The sequence below is a fragment of the Herpailurus yagouaroundi genome, unplaced genomic scaffold (assembly GCF_014898765.1).
Source record: "Herpailurus yagouaroundi ecotype Mexico unplaced genomic scaffold, PumYag 216, whole genome shotgun sequence".
Taxonomy (NCBI): domain Eukaryota; kingdom Metazoa; phylum Chordata; class Mammalia; order Carnivora; family Felidae; genus Herpailurus; species Herpailurus yagouaroundi.
In genome coordinates this window covers 5,818,790-5,838,238 of record NW_024412447.1, presented here as the reverse complement: position 1 = coordinate 5,838,238, position 19,449 = coordinate 5,818,790, and the positions used below count along the sequence as shown (strand labels likewise).

General features: G+C 52.1%; 1 long non-coding RNA gene and 1 other non-coding gene across 2 annotated transcripts in view; one reads left to right on the top strand and one right to left on the bottom strand.

The window, feature by feature from the left end:
• Positions 1–13,322, bottom strand: part of LOC121017840 (uncharacterized) — a 15,402-nt gene extending 2,080 nt beyond the window's left edge. The window contains exons 1-3 of the long non-coding RNA XR_005784914.1: positions 12,810–13,322; positions 5,682–5,972; positions 4,777–4,839 (exon numbers count right to left, since the gene is read on the bottom strand). This is a non-coding gene — a long non-coding RNA (uncharacterized LOC121017840). The remainder of the gene's footprint in view (positions 1–4,776; positions 4,840–5,681; positions 5,973–12,809) is intronic.
• Positions 3,509–3,593, top strand: TRNAQ-UUG (transfer RNA glutamine (anticodon UUG)). The gene has a single exon. It is a non-coding gene; the product is annotated as a tRNA-Gln (tRNA).
• Positions 13,323–19,449: the final 6,127 nt, after the last annotated feature.

Here is a 19,449-nt window from a genome sequence, read left to right as displayed (position 1 = left end):
AATAAAATAAAATAAAATAAAATAAAATAAAATAAAATAAAATAAAACACACCTACAAAATGTCACATCCTGGCTGCTGGTCAGCAGGGATGCAGGTTGACTCCCAGGTGGCTGCTTGTCAGGGGTACTGAATGAGGAGCACGGGGACACGTAGGTGCTGTTTCCCGAGGCCACCGTAACCAGTTACCACAAACCAGATGGCGTAAAACAATGGAAACGTATTCTCCCACACTTCCAGAGGTCAGTGTTCCAAAATCAAGGTGTTGGGAGGGCCACGCTCCCTCCAGTCTCTAGGGGGTCTCCCCGCTTGCCTCTTCCAGCTTCTGGTGGTTTCCCGCCATCCTTGGTATGTTTGTGTTGGCTGTTTCACTCTGATTGGTCTCTGTCTGTGTCTTTGCACGGCCGCCTTCTCTGGGTGTACCTTTTTCTGTGTCATGTCCTCTTCTTATAAGGACACCAGCCATCGGATTCAGGACCCACCCTAATCTAGCATGACCTCAAATGAACTCAATGACATCTGCAAAGACCCTATTTTCAAATAAGATCACACGATCTGAGGTTCTGGGTGGATGTGAATTTTGGAGAACATGCTATTCAACACACTACAGCCTCCAAGGTAAGAGTAGCTAGGGGCCAGGAAGGACGGGAGTGGTCTTAAGGGGAGGGACAGGGCTGTCCCTTCAACCTCTGAGATGAGGAATAGCGTTGGCCCTGCCCAGGAGCCAGCCCTCTTGGCTGACCATCACCCTGGATGCCCTAGTGGCAGGGGGAGGTGGGAAGAAGATTGAGAGGGCAGAGAAGATTTCAGGAAGGGACGGTGGGGACAGGGAAATGGGGCATATTTGAGAGCAAGGATACACTAATGACAGAGATAATAAGAGTCAACATTCTTGAGTATTTAATGTGGACAGCTCTGTCCTGTTACAAGTTCTAAGTCATTGAGATCTCCTACCTGCCATAGAAAACAGGTACTGTTGTCATTACGATTTTACGGAAGGGGACCCTGAAACAAACTTGCTCAAGGTCACGTAGCTAGTAAGTGGGAGAGTGGGATTTGAACCCAGAACACTGGCAGTCTGGCTCTCAAGCCTGTGCCCATTCACACGGCCCAAGGCCGTCTCTACATGGAAGATACAGAGGCAGTTTGGATGGGGTGAAGGCGAGGGGAAGACAACCCCCCTTCGCCCTGAGATGGGGGGCGGTGGGAAGGAGCGAGTTTGGGGTGTGTTGGGGGCGGGCAATGAGAGAATAAGTCCTTCTGGGACATGTTGAGTAGGAAGGGCCTTGGGACACGACGGCCACGGCTTGGTAAGTGGCCAGGCCCTCGCGGGAATTGGAATTTGGGTTTGGACGGTTTGATGGGAGTTTATAGACCAAGAATCTGAATAAAGCAGAATATCCGCCCCCCCCCGCCCCCCGCCAAGCCCCACCACCCATACACGTACACTCTTTCCCTCAATAGCCGGGCCCTCACTCCCACCTCTTTTCCTGCTTTCATACACAGCTCCCTTGACAGCCTGCCTCCCTCCGCCCGTGTGGACGCAGCAGCAAACGACAGCTATTTTGGGACCTGCTTCATCTTCACGTTATTCCTTCCCCCACTGGTTCTATTCGCATCAGCTACTTGGCACAAGGTTTTGAATTGTTGGTTTTTGCGCTAAATTCATTTCCCAGAAATGTCAAGCATCACCAAGGCCAAGAGCGGGGCATGTGTTGTTCTCTGTCTTTTGTTCTGAGGCTTCTCTTTTCATGCACAAATGCATTCTGTCATCTGGCAGCACATGGGACCCTGTGCCTTGAACTAAGCCAAGAGCTGTGGCCCCGCCTCCCACCCCCACCCCCCCAACCCCCACCTCCCAGCCCCCGCCAGGGCGGTCTCCTGTTTCAGCATCCTTTTGACATAATTGCTTAGTATTTGACGAGGGGAAAGAGGAGGGGCGGTCTAGGCTCTCCAACCCTGAGGGAACTGTGGAGCCAGGGCAACACCCCGGGGCAGAGCCGGACAGACACCAGCCTGAGTTCCCTGCAAAGGTGGCCGCAGGTCTATGTGATACGGGGGCCAGAAAGGGGCCTCTCCTCCCCAGCCCTCCTCCTAGGCTGTCCTAGGCAGACCTCCCGGCCGCATGGGCCGGTGGGCAGTGCTGGCCTTTCTGATCCTTAGGACCCTGATGTCTGCCAACGCAGCACAAACCCGCCTGCTCTTCGGGCATCTTCTTGATGCCAAATCCTGTGTACAGTTATGAACATTTGGGGAGACTCTGGAGAGCTGAAACTTTTCTGATCACATCTACAACAGAGTGTCAAGGCGACTGGCATTGGGAATGTGAGATAGCCCTGGTCCCTCCGGTATTAGTTTTCCTTCTCGGATTCACATTTTTCTATAAGTGGTTTGGGCTTCCTCTGAGCCTGAACACACAGAACCAGACCTGTCACTTTGGGCCACGGGCCTGGTGAACCTGTCAAGCGGCCAGTCATTGAGGGTAGGACAGAAAATGACTGGCAGGTGGCTCACTGGGGTGTCATCTGCTCTTTGGTGAGCCCTTAGAGTATGCGTGAGAGTGGAGGCCATGTCTCAGTATGTAATCATCCTCATTGTCATTGTCATAAACAGTCATGTACTTGCTACGTCCCCCCCCCACTGTTGTTGATGTTTTATATGTATTAATAATTAATCCGTATAGTAGTCCTGCTGGTTACCAGCAATGCCTTTGTCCAGGTCACGGTCATCTGCAAGTGTTATGAGTTAAATTATATCCTTCCAGAAGGTATTTAAGTCCTAACCTCCAGTACCTGTGATTGTGACCTTATTTGGAAATAGGCTGTTTGCAGATGATCAAGTTAAGATGACATCATCAGGGTGGGCTCTAATCCAATACGACCGGCATCCTTATAAAAGGGGAAATTTGGACACAGAGATGCATACAGAGGGAGGACAATGTGAGACAGGAAGAAGACAGCCATCTACAAACCAAGGAGATCCCAAAGAAGGGGCCAACCTTGCCAACACCTTGATCTTGGACCCCCCAGGCCTCCAGGACCTAGAGACAATACGTTTCTGCTAAGCTGCCTAAGTTGTGGTTCTTGGTTATGGCAGTCCCAGCAAACAAATGAAATAGCAATCGTTTTATGAAGAAGCATCTCCCCAGGGAGATTGGTAAGGAAGTGGGGGGTGGGCAGGACCAGGAATGGGAGGAAGCCAGCAAGAGTGGGATTTCAGAATCGTGTTGGGGAGCATGAGATGTCATAGAGGGCCATGGAAACAGCCTGCGGCTCATTTTTGCAATACGAAGACTTTACATTACATAAATTGTGACCGGCCCAGAGACATCTGGGCTAAGGGGAAAATAAAACACCCAGCTCCCTGCCTTTGTCCTTGACCTATCCATCCACCCATCCACTCATTCATTCACTCACTCACTTCAGAAAGCATTTATTGAACACCTATTGTGGCTGAGACTTGCCAACTAAGAAAGCTTGAGGGGATTTTAAAAAAATTTGGGTGAGGGGCGCCTGGGTGGCTCAGTTGGTTAAGCATCTGACTTTGGCTCAGGTCATGATCACGAGGTTCGTGGGTTCAAGCCCCACGTTGGGCTCTGTGTTGACAGCTCAGAGCCTGGAGCCTGCTTCGGGTTCTGGGTCTTCCTCTCTCTCTGTCCCTCACCTACTCATGCTCTGTCTCTCTCTCTCCCTCTCTCAAAAATAAATAAACATTGGGGTGCCTGGGTGGCGCAGTCGGTTAAGCGTCCGACTTCAGCCAGGTCACAATCTCACGGTCCGTGAGTTCGAGCCCCGCATCGGGCTCTGGGCTGATGGCTCAGAGCCTGGAGCCTGTTTCCGATTCTGTGTCTCCCTCTCTCTCTGCCCCTCCCCCGTTCATGCTCTGTCTCTCTGTCCCAAAAATAAATAAACGTTGAAAAAAAATTTTTACAAAAAAAAAAATAAACATTAAAAAATTTTTTTTAACTTTGGGTTAACTATTTTTATTTATTTTTTTAATTTTTTTTAATTTTGAGAGAGAGAGAGAGAGAGAGAGAGAGAACATGAGTGGGGGAGAGGAGCAGAGGGGGAGAGAGAGAGAGAGAGAGAGAGAGAGAGAGAGAGAGAGAGAGAGAATCTCAAGCAGTCTCCACACTCAGTGCAGAGCCCAATGCAAGTCTCGATCCCAAGAACCGTGAGATCATGACCCGAACCAAAATCAAGGCTTGGATGCTTGACCAACTGAGTCACCCAGGTGCTCCTGGATTAACTATTTTTTGTAAAAAATTCTCTATATGGTTATGTCATCAGTTTCATATATAGTATGGTTCGTTTTTTGTTGGTTTGTTGTTGTGGTTGTTGTTTTTATGTTCTTAATCATTTGGGGCATTTCCCTCCAACCTTGTTGAGTTCATTTTGGATACCAAAGTGAAAACTGTATAAAAAAGGTATAGTCAGAGAAGTACCCCAGCCCCCTTGGGGTAGCCAATTCCATTAATTTTGAGGTTACTGTCTGATGTTTCTGTTTGCAAAAATTAGCCGATATTAGTCAATATATAGAGCTGATTAATATATATATATATATATTTCCTTATGCAAACAACAGCCACACAGTAAATACTTTTTATACTTTGCTTTTTCCACTCAGCAGTGTATCCTGGAAACCACTCCATATCAAGATACAGAGATCTTCATTTTTTCCAACAAGTGCATAGTATCCATTATGCGAATGTACCACAGGCTTTTCAGCCACTCTCTGATGTATGAGTGTTTATTACAGATAATGCTGTCATCACTTACCAGTATATCTGTGTAGTATCATTGGAAGTGTATCTTCAGGGTCGATTCCAGAAACTGGGATTGCTGGGTTGGGGGAAAATGCATGAAGTTTTGTTAGCTATGATCAGATTTCCCTCCATGGGAGGGTTGTACCATTTTGTACTCCTACCAGCAATGTATGAAAATGCCTGATTATGGGAGGGGGAGTCCTAAGGGGCAGATTTACATAAGAGCTTCATTCTGTGATGCTCTGATGGCATCCCTCTACTGATAGGAAAATCCATCAAAGGGAGGGATGGAAAGCAGAGAGATGTACATGCATTTGTCTGCAAGATGTTTTTTGCTTGTATAAGGCAGGGTGAGGGGCTCCAGAAGAGGTGGGAGTCAAACAGCCTTCTGGTTCTTGCACAAGAGACCCTGTTCCTTAGGGAGTCGTCCTGGGAAAACATCCTCCCCCAAATCACCCTGTCGGCTGTTCCCTCTGAGAGGCAGGTTAGGGAGGGAGACACCACAGGTCTCCCTTGTGAAGACAGCCATGATGAAGACAGCCATGATGACTCTCTGCTAACCCCAAAATGAGTGAGTGAAGGGGCATCAAAATAGTTGACATCACCATGAATTGGGCTTTGGTGTCTGTGGATAGACATGGCCATATGCCAGAGCAGGCTCCAGGGTTCTGTAGGACCCCTGCCAGGCCAGAGATGACCCCCTTATAACTGGGAAATCAAGAGAAGGTTTGGGGGTTCCAGGGGAGTAGCCAGGACAAGCAACACTCAGGAAGCTTGGAGGAGAGGCCATATGCCATGTCACAGTCTAGAACGTTGACAACCTCTGGCATGGTACCAGAGCACACCAGCTATTTCAGTTATCTCTTGCTGGGTGTGTTAATTATCTACTGCTGCATAACAAATCACCCCAAAACTTACCAGCTCAACATAATGAACATTTATTATCTCACTCGATTTCCAAGAGCCGGGAATCCTGGAGTGGCTTAGATGAATGGTTTTGGCTCAGGGTCTCTTGTGGGTTGCAGTCAAGATGTTGGTGGGGTCTGCCGTCTTCTGAAAGCTCAACTGGGACTGGAGGATCTGCTTCCAAGATGGCGCACTCAACATGGCCCTTGGCAGGAGGCCTCAGTTCCTCACGTGTGGACCACTCCCTAGAGCTGCTTGAGTGTCTTCATGACATGGTGGCTAGCTTTCCTCAAAGTCAGTTGTCTGAGAGACAGAGGGGGAGAAGGGGGCGGGGAAGGAGGCAGCAATGCCTTTAATCACTTAGTTTTGGAAGTCACACACAAGAACTTCCTAATGCTATTTGTTAGAAGTGAGTCACCAAGTCCAGTCCACACACATGGAGAGGAGAATTAGGCTCCTTTTGGTGGCGGGGCGGTGGGGGGGGGGGAGTAACAAAAAACTTATGGACATATTTTAATCCACCACACTGTATAACAAACCACTCTACAAGCTGATGGCTTAAAAACGACAACCATGTATTTATTCTGTTAACTGGACTGGGCTCAGCTGGAAGTTTCTTCTGCTGGTCTCATCTGGTGTTCCTTGTGTAGCTGCGGTCACTTGGGGGCTCAGTTGGGGTTGAGAATTTCCAGATGGCTTCACCCATATGTCTGGCACTTTGGCTGGGATGGCTGGAACAGCTGAGGGTTGGCTGAGCACATCTCTCACCCCAGCATGGTCTCCCCAGCAGGGTGTTAGAGTTTTAAGAGGGAATCTTCCAAGAGCACAAGCCCTAATCTGCATGTGCCCATTCAGGACTCTGCTTGTGTCAAGCTCCCTTACATCCCGTTGGCAATAGCAGGTCACATGGCCAAGCCCAGAGTGGGAGAAAACCATACAAAAGTGTGAATGCTGGGGGTATGGTCCATGGGGGAACCCCCACGTGACTGTCCTCACACTGGCCATGTGCCAATCTATAGGGGAAGGAAAGAAAGAGAAGGAATGGCTTTTTGGCTAGATCTCCAAGTCTGTCTCCTCTCCCCTCCCATGTCCACAGGATTCTGCTAGGTCCTAATAACATCTGATAAGCAGGTCTGGGTCTCGGGCTCTTTGGGGGAAACTTTGGTAGAGCAATTCTAGAGTTCTTTAAAAATATGACAACAAAGAACCTCTTTCGACAGAACTGACAGAAGCTTGAATTCTGGGGAACAGAAACATACTCAAAGTTACACCCTTAGGGGAAACAGTTTCCTCTGAGTCTACTGGGAGGACAGGGCTCGGGGGAAGGATTTGGAGGTGATCAGAGTTCCCCTAAAATAGAAGGCAGAGTGGGAAGCTACCTACATGACATGTATGAGTAAGGCATTGGGGCTGGGACTAGGAGGTTGTCTCTTATCCCCAAATAATCCTTTTCCTAATCATGCTTGAGATTCCTCCAGATTATAAACTCATCTTTAAATTGAGTGGGAAAGCCATGAGGTCTGGAGGTTGTCCACACTGTAGTGTGCATTTGTCCTATCCAATTGCTTCTGTATTTTCACTTCACTCCATCCAAGCAAATCAGCCTTTGGGTGGAATGAGGGCCTTGGTATCTGGACAGCAGATCTCCCCAAAACAAATGCCAGCTGCTTTTCAAGTCTGTCTCCACCTAACCTTCACTGTCTTAATATGTCTCCATTCTTGGTGATATACTCTGTGATTCCAGAAGATTTTCTGGGAAGTACAGTTATGTATTTATGTCGTTACTTATTCAGTTGTCCATCCATCCACCCATCCATCTATCCATCCATCTACCCATCCATTTATCTATCCACCTATTTTCAACAGGAATTTTTGGTCTATGCCTTGGGAGGTCACTATGTGGGCACATGGACCTCAGTGTGACCCAAACATGGCCCCACAGTTGATGAGCTCACAGTCCAGAGCACGAGTGCACACAGGCCAGTCTCTACCATCAGTGGATGTTCTGTTTTGCCCGATGAGCTGGTCACAAAGAACAAGAGACTCATGAGTGCAGGCTGAAGCAAGATGGTGACTGGAAGCCTTGGGAAAGGCAGGACTATTGGGCCTATTGGGTGGACTATTGGGTGAGCTTAACCTGGTGGATCTTCTTATTCTTGAGAGGCGTCATGAGACACTGACCACCCATGGTACCATGGAGCCAGACCACCTGAGTTCACTTTCTTACTCCTTTACCAACTCATGGTGTTCTCTTCAGCAATTTACTCACTGTCCTCATCTATGAAGTGGGGATTCATTCATTCATTCCAAATATATTTACTGAGCACCTACTATGTCCCAGGCCCTATTCTAGGCTCTTGGGATCTGTGAACAAGAGAGAGAACCATTTCCGCCCTTGTGGTGCTTACATTATTTTGGTGAAAAAGACCATACGCAGTAATATTGTAAATGGGTAAAAAATAGAATGGATAAGTAAATAAACACACATAAAAATCAGTAAGCGAATTAGAAGGTGATGAGTATCATGGGCAAAGAAAAATATCAAGCAGCGGGGGATGGAGAAGGGGAAATAATTTGAAGTTTTAAAGAAGGATGATGGTCATTGTTCCATATCTAGGATTGGGTGGTGTTTACCTGGATGTATTTGTCAAAACTCATTGAATTACACACTTAAGCTCTATGCCTTTCAATGCCTGCAGATCACACCTCAATAAACAGAGCATTTAAAAGACAGTGCTCAGAGTAGACCTCGTTGAGACAGTGGGGTTTCTTTTTTTAAAGTTTATTTATGTTATTTTGCGAGAGACAGAGACAGCGCAAGTGGGGAGGGGCAGAGAGAGAGAAGCCCAATCAGGCCCTACACCATGAGCACAGAGCCCAATGTGGGGCTTGAACCCACCACCCATGCGATCACAACCTGAGCCGAAACCAAGAGTCGGACGCTTATCCCACCGAGCCACCCAGGTGCCCCGAGACAGTGGGGGCTTCTAAAGAGGAGGTAGGGAACGAAGCGAAGTAGGTGAAAGAAGTCACAACAGGCAGAGGGAGCGGCTAGAAGAGAGGTGCCTACAAAGCCACCTGGTGCTACAAGGACTGATCATACCCACTTTGGTTGATGGATGGGTCAGCTTGGACCAGAAAGGACAAAGAGATGGCTCTCAGAAGCCCCTTGAATGAGTGACAGGGAGAAACGTCAGACCCTCTGATATTGTCATTGTTATTGCCGTTAATGAGGGCATGGGTGGGGGTGGGGTTCTGCCACTTTCTAGATGTGGGCACTGTCTTTCCCTGCCTTCCGGGTATGACCTGGGATCCTCCAAGAGCCTTCCCCACATTTTCTGGGTTTGGAATGTTTTCTGGACATCACAGGAAGAAACTTCCATTATGTAATACTCTGTGATCAGACACAGTGGGTTGGATTTGAGGTTTTAGGCTGTATCTGAAGCAAAAGCAGCTTTCATTTCTAAGCTTTATTGAACTTTGTTGTGCTTTAAAAAAAAAAAATAATAATGACCCATCTACAACTTCTGAACAAACTATAATAAAAGTGACAAATATTGGTACACCGCACAGAGATTGTCACTTTGGATTTACTGCCCCTCCAACTTTTTCTGGCGAGTCTCACTAAATTTACACTTTGGGCCTTAATCCATCACTCTATCTTTTAATGCAACATCTAATCTCACGGCTTCTTTTCTTCCTTTAATACAGTTTCTCTTGAGGTGTATTTGCAGGACTGATTTTTATCATTTGTAATGTGGTTAAAACAACGCGTTGGCTATAAATCAGAGCCATTATTGGGATGCTTGAGAAGTCGTGTTAAACACAATAAATTTAGTGCCTTTGATTTTCTGGGAAATCTGACAGTAGAAAGAATAACCGAGGCCCCTTTGAACTCTGGGGATGGGAGAATCATTCCTTCAAGGTGAAAATCGAATGCTTTCTCCAACCTCAAAACCTCCATTCCTTGAGACCAGGATTCAGACTGATATCAAGCAGTGGGTCAGTAGAGTCCCCTGGGAGCCAGATAATCTTGGTTTGGATCCCAACTCAGTCACTCATGTGCTCTGTGACCTTTGGCTAGTCACACAACCTCTCTGGGCCTCTTTCCCACTTTTAAGATGGAACTGGGTTGCTGCCTCCAAGGTTATGAGAAGTAACGATCAGACCCGTGAGGTGTACCTAGTACATACATGTTTGTTTACTAAGATGATCCCTCAGGAGTCAAGGCCTCCCCTCTGAGTTGGCCCCTGGACTTGACTCCTTCTGGAGGAAAAAAAAGCAGCACCAAACATCAGTTGAGTGGAAGCCTCCAGGGTCCACACCTGCAGCCCTCACTCCTCTGACAGGATGGAGGAGGGTCCACGTTCGGCTTTTTGCTCCAACTCGGAGCCAGATGCCGAGGATTTCAGGGCTCCCAGGCCCCTGTCCCTGCTTCTAGTGCCTTCCCTAAGGTGACTCAGAATTTTCTGGGGTCTCCAGGGAGGTTCCTGCCATCCCCAGTTGCATCTAGAAGGAAACCCACTCCGGCCCACAGCGCTGTTTACAAGAGCTAGGTTGTCCGAGGCCTCTCTTCCTGTCTCCACTCCAGACACCTCAGCCAGCCCCGCATCTTACACAGAAGAGTGAGGCTCCCACAATGGGCATGAGGGGTGCCTGTGTTCCAGGCAGACAGGTGCCACCAGCCTGGGTTCATCATCGGGGTCCTGATATCCAGCTCCCGACGGCTTTGCATGGTCCCAGCAAGACGAAGACGGGACTCCGCAACCACCCCCACGCTCACGGCACACCGAAACAGGCACGTTTCAGGACCAGAGCATAACGTAACTGCGGTAAAACCCGGATGGAGGCTGTCCACCGGACACGCGCGTATCTCTCCATCCTCCCCTCCCTCCATTCATTCACCTGTCATCCTGAAGGCTCCTACCCTGCGCCAGCCTATGGACCAGACCTGGGATGCTACTTCTCTGGCTACTGGTCTCCTTGCTGTTTGCGCACATGGAGGCATGCTGGACCTCAGGGCCTTTGCACTGGCTGCTCCCGCTCTCTCTCGGATGCCCCTCCTCCTAGACTTCAACACAGCAAGGAGTGTCCAGTCTAGGGGAAGGCCAGTCTGGACACAGATGACCCCACTGGGCTGGGGTCAGGGAAGGTTGAGGGGCTGGGAGTCCAGAGCGGGGAGAGAGGGCTCTGCCTGAGGATCAGGGGCAGGTTTGAACAGGCAAGGATGGGGCCTGGGGGAGGAAGGGCCTTCCCTCCCCTCCATGCTCCACTCATGTTCTTCTAGACCCTCCTCCACGTGTTTGCTCACTCCAAGCCCTTCAGCAGGTGCCCCCAGAGCTTCCCGTCACCTTTCCGAAGCCCCTGGCCCTCGGGGTCCTGCTTGTGTCACATCTTCTCTAAGAAACGGTCTCTGGCCCAGCCTAGCCCAGCACCTTCCTTCCATCCTCTCCAACTGTGAAGTCCTGAGGTGGCCTTGCGAATGGCCACATGGGTGATGGCATCTCTTACAAACCCGCCCCTATTTACTGCAGACCCCAGAGTGGCTCCTGCAGCCCTGCCCCCGGTGGGGAGGAAGACGAAGGGGTGGGGGACTCAGGTGCGTTTGCCCTGCTGCTGGAAATGAGGCCACCTCAGCCTGGGAGCTCCTTCCAGAATCCACACAGCTGAAATCAGGGTGATAAATGGTGCCCGGCATTGGTAGCAGCAAAGACGTTGGGGAGCATACATTTCACAAAGAATTAGTCACTCTAAACTGCTTTATTTAGTTTGAACTTAGAATAGTGCCTAACTTATTCAGCCAGGGAGGGGGAGGGAGGGAGGGGGCAGGAACGGGTTGCCAGGCCCTGCATCAGCCTGAAGGAGTCACGGGCGGGAAAGTGGTGACATCTGTCTGGGGGTGGCCGTTGGTAGCTTGTGGGCCGCCTGGATTCCTTCTGAATTTGGTAAAAGCCCCCGGGGATGTGAGCGGTGAAGGCACGACTTGCATCAGGAATGCGCCCTTTCTTTCTACTCCCGCGGTGTAGACGCAGGGAGGTGCCGGCATTGCTGCAGCCAAGAAAGCTCTCCCCACCCCACCCCCTGCTCCAGTGGCCCATCTGCCTGCTCGGCTGTGCGGCACGACCTTCCTGGGCTCCCTTCCTCTTGAAAACTCAAAACTCGGCCCCTCCAGACGCCGCTGGAGCTCTGTGAGCTCAGTCCAAGCCCCTGGGAGAACTTCTCCCCCTGGCTTCCTGGACTGTCTTCCTACCCTGCAGGCAGGTTTCTCTATCACTCCCTAAGTCCTAACCAGGCCCCAAGGCTTGGGCTTTGGACCTCTCCCTCCGCTGCACTCCCTCAATGACCCCCGAACGCATCCCTCTGACACCTGCAGACCCACACGCACAGTCGCCTTTTTGACACTTTCACTTGGGTGTCTGAAATCTTCCAGCCCCAAACTGAGTTCCCAGCACCTCCCTGCACCAGCCCGAGCCCTGCCGAAGGATGTCTCCACCTAGGTAACAGCCGCTCCAGCCACTCCACCACACTCAGGTCCCATCCCTGGAGACCTGCCTGACTTCCTTTCCTTGTTCACACCCCCCGCCTAATCTGTCCTTCCAAATGTATCCAGAATCCACCCTGCTCTGCTCCCACCCAGTTCCCAGCCGCCCTCCTCAGCTGCATTTGCATTTCCCAAGTCCACCTCGGTCCCTGCAATCTAATCTCAGCAGGCAGCCAGAGGGAAAGCACCAGGTGGGGCCCTGCCTCTTCCCCTCCCTTTTCTGTCCAAACCCTCTGAAGGCTCACCTCACAGAGGGAAGTTCTTACGAGGGTGGGCAGGACCCCACTTCCAACCTCTGTCCTCTTTGCCCAAGCCCCATCTGCGCCTGGTCTCCTTGCTGCTGGAACACACGAGGCACGCGTGACCCCAGGCCCTTTGCGCCGGCTGTCCTCACTGGTGGACCCTGGTCTCTGGGACATCCAGCGGCTCGTTTCCCTTCTCCTCCAAATCTCTGATGGCGCTTCACCTTTTCAAGGAGGTCCACTCTGGCCCACCCCCTTAAGACCCCACCCCCACCCCGCTCCCATTCTCCAGGTCCCCATCACCTTCATCTAGTTTTAAATCGCATTTACTATCTCCTAACACACCATCCAACTCACCTAATCGTTACCTTTACAATTAGTTATCGCTGCTAGAATGTACGCTCCACCAAGCCAGGGGTTTGGGCTTCTCCGTTCACTGCAGTGTCCCCCGTGCCCAGGACGGTGCCTGGCAGGTAGCAAGTACTCAATAAGCGTGTCCCGGATGAAAGCATAATGCCAGGAAGCCCCAGCTAGACCTTAGGAGAGCCTGTGATGAGCCTGTGTTTGAGCCACGAGGCCGTAGAATTTAGCCGGCTGCTCGCACGGTTCCCTTGACGAGGGCCAAGTCGGAGGACTCTGCTCGCCCACGCCCGGGCGGGTTGTGCTGACTTAATGGGGCCGGCTGCACCCCCCTGCCCCCCATCACCGTCGCCTGCCGCCGCCGAGGCCTGGCCCCCGACCCGATGGCTGCCTCTGCCGTCTGGGGAGCGAGCACACTCTCGCAAAGCTGATGCGAGGGTCGGGGAAGGCAGCAGGCACAGGCAGCTCTGGCTTGCAGCTTAAAAAATTTTTCCCCCATTTTCTTTTCTATATATATATATATATATATATATATATATATATATATATGAAGTCCGAGACTTCAGAAAAATGCAAAAATCTAGCGGAAGAAAAAAGAAAGCCCCGAAAAGGGGGAACCGAAGCGGCAGGCTTAGGGCGGCACATCCGCGGACCCCGTGGGGCGTGGGGGTCGCTGGCTTAGACGAGCCCCAGGTGCCCGTCAGGTGCCGAGCTTTGCCCTCCACACTCCGCAGCTGACTGTCCTTGATTCTCAAACGACCCAATGGGTCTCTGGGGGTGAGGTCTGTGGTCTCCCCCTACTCGGCTACCGGTCCCTTTTTTCCTGGTTATAACACCCCCTTTTCCTCCCCTCGTCTTCGGCCGTATGGCTTGGGGAGGACCAGCAGGAGGCCTGGCGAACACGTGATACAGGCTCAGCCCGCGTGTGCCAAGTTCTGGGGTGAGCCCGTGACCTAACAGGACTTTGAGCAGATTCCGCGGAGGCCAGGACACGTGACCCTCTCGGCCAATCAGTGCTAGCCACAGTGATTGGCTCAGAGGCCGGAACAAGAATCGGTTGGTCCAAACAGAGCAAACCCCAGGCATTGCTTCCTACGGGTCCGTGCCTCAGAGCTTTCCCCGGCTGGGGAGTGAGCTCACCAGGTGCCAGGAGTTAACTGGATGGACGGATGCGCAATGGTGGGCAAACAGCCCAGCTCCCTCGCCCCTCAGGCAGAACAACCCTGGGGCACGTGCTGAACAGTCTCCCTGGCTTCCTCAGTGGGCTTAACCTCCAGGTACCCGTAGGGGCAATTTGCTTAGCAATGTACTATGCTGAGTGTTTCCCTTCCCTGTCTCACTTCCTACCTCCCAAAACTCCCAAATAAAAGATTTTCACTCAAATATCTGTCTCAGGATCTGTGTTAGGGGAGTGCAGATTCAAACACAGGCACAGAAGAAGGAGCCCATCCACACAAAACCAACTCAGAGGCTAGTGTGGCCCAGAGAATGAGCCTTGAGCACTGGGCTTGTGCCCCTTGATCCGACTGTGCCTGAAGTCCTCACTCTGGATGTTTTAGAAACTTGAATCCTCACATTTTTCCTTCTGCTTAAGTAATGTTTGAGCTTGGGTTTCTTTTACTTGCAATGGAAAGAGGGCTACTCATATTTCTATATTATTGACGAAAAACTGAAATTAGGTGAGCAATCCAAGCAGATTCTTCTACCTAAGCCACAGCAGCCAAGCCTCCCTATGCTATAGCCACTGGCCTCGTGATGGTGAGGGGTGATCCCTCAGGAAATTGCAATAGGGAGGAAGGGGTGAGTGTTACAGATGGGGCCAAGGCAGACGGATGAGAAACGTTTTAGCTTCCACAAACATCTGTTGAGTTTCTGGTGCATGCCTAGCTTGGAGTATTCAAATTCTGGGTGATTCAGGGGACAGAAAAATGCAATGAAGTTCCGGAAGCTGTGGTGTCAGCTGCTGTCTTCCAGATCTTGTAGCCTTGGGGACCCTGATGCTGGGCCCAGCTCAATAAAGTTGTGATTGGCCTGCAGGTAGGACTGTCCCCTGTCCCTGAGTGCAGGACGCAGCATCTCCTAATGACTCCTGTGGCCCCTTGCTGAGGCTGCTGGTTCACCCTCCACTGTGGATGGAGCTCCATTCTGGGTGGCCGTTCTGTGGACCAACACTCACCACGCACCGTAGGGTTTCTAGCTGGTGGGTTTGGGGAGCTATTGTAGATGGAGGTGCCCGTTGAACATAACCTGTGAGCTGGAGGGTCCTCCACCTCAGATGGGCCCCTGTAGACCACCATCTGGCCGGTACCCTCTGGTAACTGCACATGACTTAGAGCAGAGCACAGTGGCTGGGCCACGGAGAAAAGGTGTTGGTAGTATAGACAGAGCAGGCAGCAGGATGGAGGGACTCTGGAGAAGCAGAGTCTGATGTCTTGCCCCATTGGGCAAGGTGGTCCAAGGGAGCCCGGGCCAGCAAGCTTAGCCAGCCCAGGCCAGGAAGGGGGTTTGGATGGTCTCTGTGAATCCTTGAGCAAGGTGTCAAGGGCAGGAGGTAGGTCCCAGTACCTGTCTCGCTTTGACCTGCTCAGCGTGGTGATGCACTTGGTGGGACAGAAGCCTGGAGTAGCTGCTGGTCCTTTTGCACTGTAAGGACAGAGTCTGTCCGAGAATATGGCCAGCTCAGAGGGCCTGGAGTCAAGAACTGAGGATAGATAGATTACTGAAGACCCATTTTGACACCTGGATCCAACTATACCTGAAGCCCTACTCCTAAATTTACCCTCCTAAATTTACCCTAAATTTACTCCTATTACCCCTACTCCTAAATCTTCACTTGTATGACCCAAGAGATTACTCTTCCCCCTACCCCTGCACTTCATAATCAAATTGAGCTGAATAATTTCTGTTACTTGCCACTGGAAGAGTTCTAATACACTTACCTCTTCTACACGTGAGTTTATTCACCTGTAAAGTGGACACAGGATCTCTCAGAGAGGATTCCAATAACCTAGTATATAAAAGAATTTGTAATTGACTTTTTGAGAGGCAGAGAGAGCAAGCAAGCAGGGGAGGGGCAGAGAGAGAGAGAGAGAGAATCTCAGGCAGGCTCCATGCTGTCAGCACAGAACCCAATGTGGGGCTCGATCTCACGAACCATGGGATCATGATCTGAGCCGAAATCAAGAGTCAGACACTTTGCCGGCTGAGCCACCCAGGCATCACAAAAGTGTTTGTTAATTGTGAAATATTGAGTGGCTTTGTGGGTGGGGACCTCACACTTCCTTATTATAGAAGGAGCCTGCTGTGGAGAGGGGGGATTAAAGAATGGACAGAGGGATTCTGGAATGTTCAGAAGAGCCCCAAGCGGGGTCCTATGTGGGAGTCAGGGATGCCCCAAGGCTGCGAGGGTGCGAAGCTTTCCATGCAGAAGGCCTGATCAGGCCCTTAAGTTGGCAAGTAATTAACTTGCTTAATGAAGGTGTGCAGGTGCAGGGCTCTTGCCCGGGACGTGCTGGGGAGCCATGTGACATCTGCCACCAAATAGGTCTCCTGCCCTGTCGTCACTGCCTGTCAGGGGTTGGTGGGAGCAAACTAATTAGGCAGTGGGTTTGGGAAGCGTAGCCCCTTGGAGCAGAGGGCTTGGCACGCGGGGGCCCCGGGTGCAGGCAGGGGGCATGGGGAACACGGGCTCCCTGGGACGCCCACCCCTTGTGGGTTTGGGACAGAGGGGGAAAGAGCTGCCCGTGCCCACCAGGCTGCAGGCAGGCGAGCTGGAGCCCACAGGCTATTTCTCACCCGCCCCACCAAATTCTGTTTCCAGAAATGATGGGGCAGCCCCTCATTTCTGGAACCTCCCAAACCACAGGCACGAGATACAGAAGCTTCCGGAGAATGCCAGTGCCCTTCCCTGGACCGGGAGGGCCTGTTTCAACAGCCTGCATGGGGCAGAGACACCCTGCACAGTGGCCACCCCCTGCCAGACAGCCCTTGCTCCTGAGAGGCCTCCGTCCTCGTGGTTGGTGGGGGGCTGGGTAATGCGGGGAGCACAGGGTCTGTCAGGAGTGCTGGGTGCTCCTGGGGGATGTGACAGAGAGGGAGACTGGGGTCAGGGCTGGTCAGAGAAGGCCCTTCTGAAGAGATGGCTTTTATGGGCTGAATCACGTCCCCTGAAAATTTACATATTGAGGTCCCCAGTACCCCATTACGTGACTGGAGCCAGGGCCTTTAAAGACGTGAGTAAGGTTTGGGGCACCCGGTGGCTCAATCGGTTAAGCGTCTGACTTCAGCTCAGGTCATGATCTCGCGGTCTGTGAGTTCAAGCCACGTGTGGGGCTCTGTGCTGACAGCTCGGAGCCTGGAGCCTGCTTCGGATTCTGTGTCTCCCCCTCTCTCTGCCCCTCGCCTGTTTGTACTCTGTCCCTCTTTGACTCTCAAAAATAAACATTAAAAATCAATAAAAAAAATAAAGAGGCGAGTAAGGTTACACGAGGCCATTTGGTGGCCCTAACCCAACGTGGCTGGTGTCCTTGTAAGAAGAGGAGGTCAGGACACAGACGTGCACAGGCAGATAACCACGTGAGGACATGGGGAGGACACCGCCATCTTCAAGGGATGTAGAGAGGCCTCAGAAGGAACCAGTCCTGCCGACACCTTGATGTTGGGCTTCTAGAGCTGCGAGACGGTAAGTTCCCTTTTAAGGCCCCAGCCTGTGGTACTCTGTTACAGCGGCCTGAGCAAGTTGACACAGGGTGTCTCCGTGAAGATGGGAAATGAGGCACCCAGACAGAGGGCCACCGGTGAGGGGCAGGGTCGTGTTCCCAGTGCGAAGTGGAGTGAGGGGCAGGACCGTCCTGCTGTGTCCCCGCCTCCCTCTGGGCCGTGGGGCAGGCCCAAAGCAGGGACACTCGATCCAGAGAGACGGGACAAAATCCCGGGGCACCTCCAGTGTGAGACACAGCTGAAGGCTGTGGCAGTGGTGGCCCTGTTCACGTGAAGCAGTTTCTATCTGGGGGGCTGTGTATCTATGCACACGAAACCCACGACCTCACAGAATCCACCTGCCGAGGTCACGGTGGGTCCTACAAAGGAGAAGAGCCGGGCCCGGCTGAAGGGGACTCCGGGTGCAGGAGACGCACAGGCAAGGCGGGGTGCAGCTTGCAGCCCTGAGGAGCTGAGGGCTTTGAGGCCTGCAGGTGGTGTTGGTTCAATCAAACTGAATCGGCCCCGAGCTACCTCTACCCAGCTGAGGGCTGCACTCGGGCCACGCTGGCCTGAGGACCCAGGTTCAAGACCCAGCTGTGAACGGGGGCTGGGGGGTGACGCTGGGGGCATCTGGATCCACACTTCTGTCTGTGACCAGGCCTTGTAAGGAACATCCTCTCTTCTGATGAGCCACAGCTCCAGGCCAACAGAGCCAGCCTCGAGATTGAGCCTGAACTCCTGGGCCCTCCCCACCACACCGGCCTGGCAGGTCAGGGTCTCGCCAAGTGTTGGGAAGGGCTGGGTTTGGGGATGGTTCAGAGTCCTCCCGACTGGCTAATGTGTCTCCCCGAGTGCCTGACACATCCCCAGGCCCCAGGCAGAATCTGGCTTCTCTCAGGATAATCGACAGGGGTCTGGATGGGGAAATGTATTTCCAGCTTCAGCTCTACCTGGGGCACACCTGGCCCGGGGCCTGGCTGTCCCTTCCCCGTGTGCCCTCAGAGCCAGCCCTGGGCTGCTGCCTTGTGGCCCCGCAGGTGTCCTTCGGGCCCACCGGGGAGAGCGGGTCCTCCCCTCCATCCCTTCTCATCACCACCCCCTTCACGGTCTGACCCCAGTGATGATACTAGAACACTCTTTCCTCAACTCACAGGCCTTCCCTGGCTCTCCATTACCTGTGGCATGAAGTTCACACTCCCCACTGTAATCACCACAGACTCAGCTGTCCAGCCTCCTCTCCACCCGCCTCCTACCTGAATCATGCCCCATCTGCCTGTCTTCTCCTCTAAAGCAGTGGAGTGGGTAAGGAGTGATCGATCACTCACAGATCAGGAGCCTGAAGGTCGGGGAAGGTCGGGGTTGAGAGATGAGTCAGTCCCAGCCATACGGTGAGTGATGGCACAGCCGGGCTCAGATTCCAGGTCTGATTTCAAGTACTACGCGCTCCGGCCTCACCAACAGACACGCCCACAAACAGGGTCAGGGGTGTGGATTCCACACAGCACCCTGAGACTTTGGGCCCTGGGCGCTGGGGGTCCTGGAGGAGGAAGGAGATGGTGAGATCAGAGGATAACGGATATGGGGCACTTGGTCTGGAGCTAACTCCCCACCAATAACAGTTATGGTGATTATGATGTTAATTCCAGGGTCCCTGTGTGCCCTTGCACTCTGATTGTTCATTCTCAGCCCCACCCGTCCCCCACCCAAACACAGAGCAGCTGCTGGGCGGGGTCCCCTGGGACCCAAGGCTGCCCTTGACCCAGCACCGGCATTAGTGTTTCTTTTTCTGTGACCGAGTTTTTCGGCTCAATCCGCATACCTGTCAGATTGGGGGACATGCCACATGACTTGTTCCCTTGTCACAGCAAGTCCTCGGGCCCCGTGACCTTGACGAGCCCTTCGGATGCGCCCACGAAGCCCGACTCAAAGGCATGAG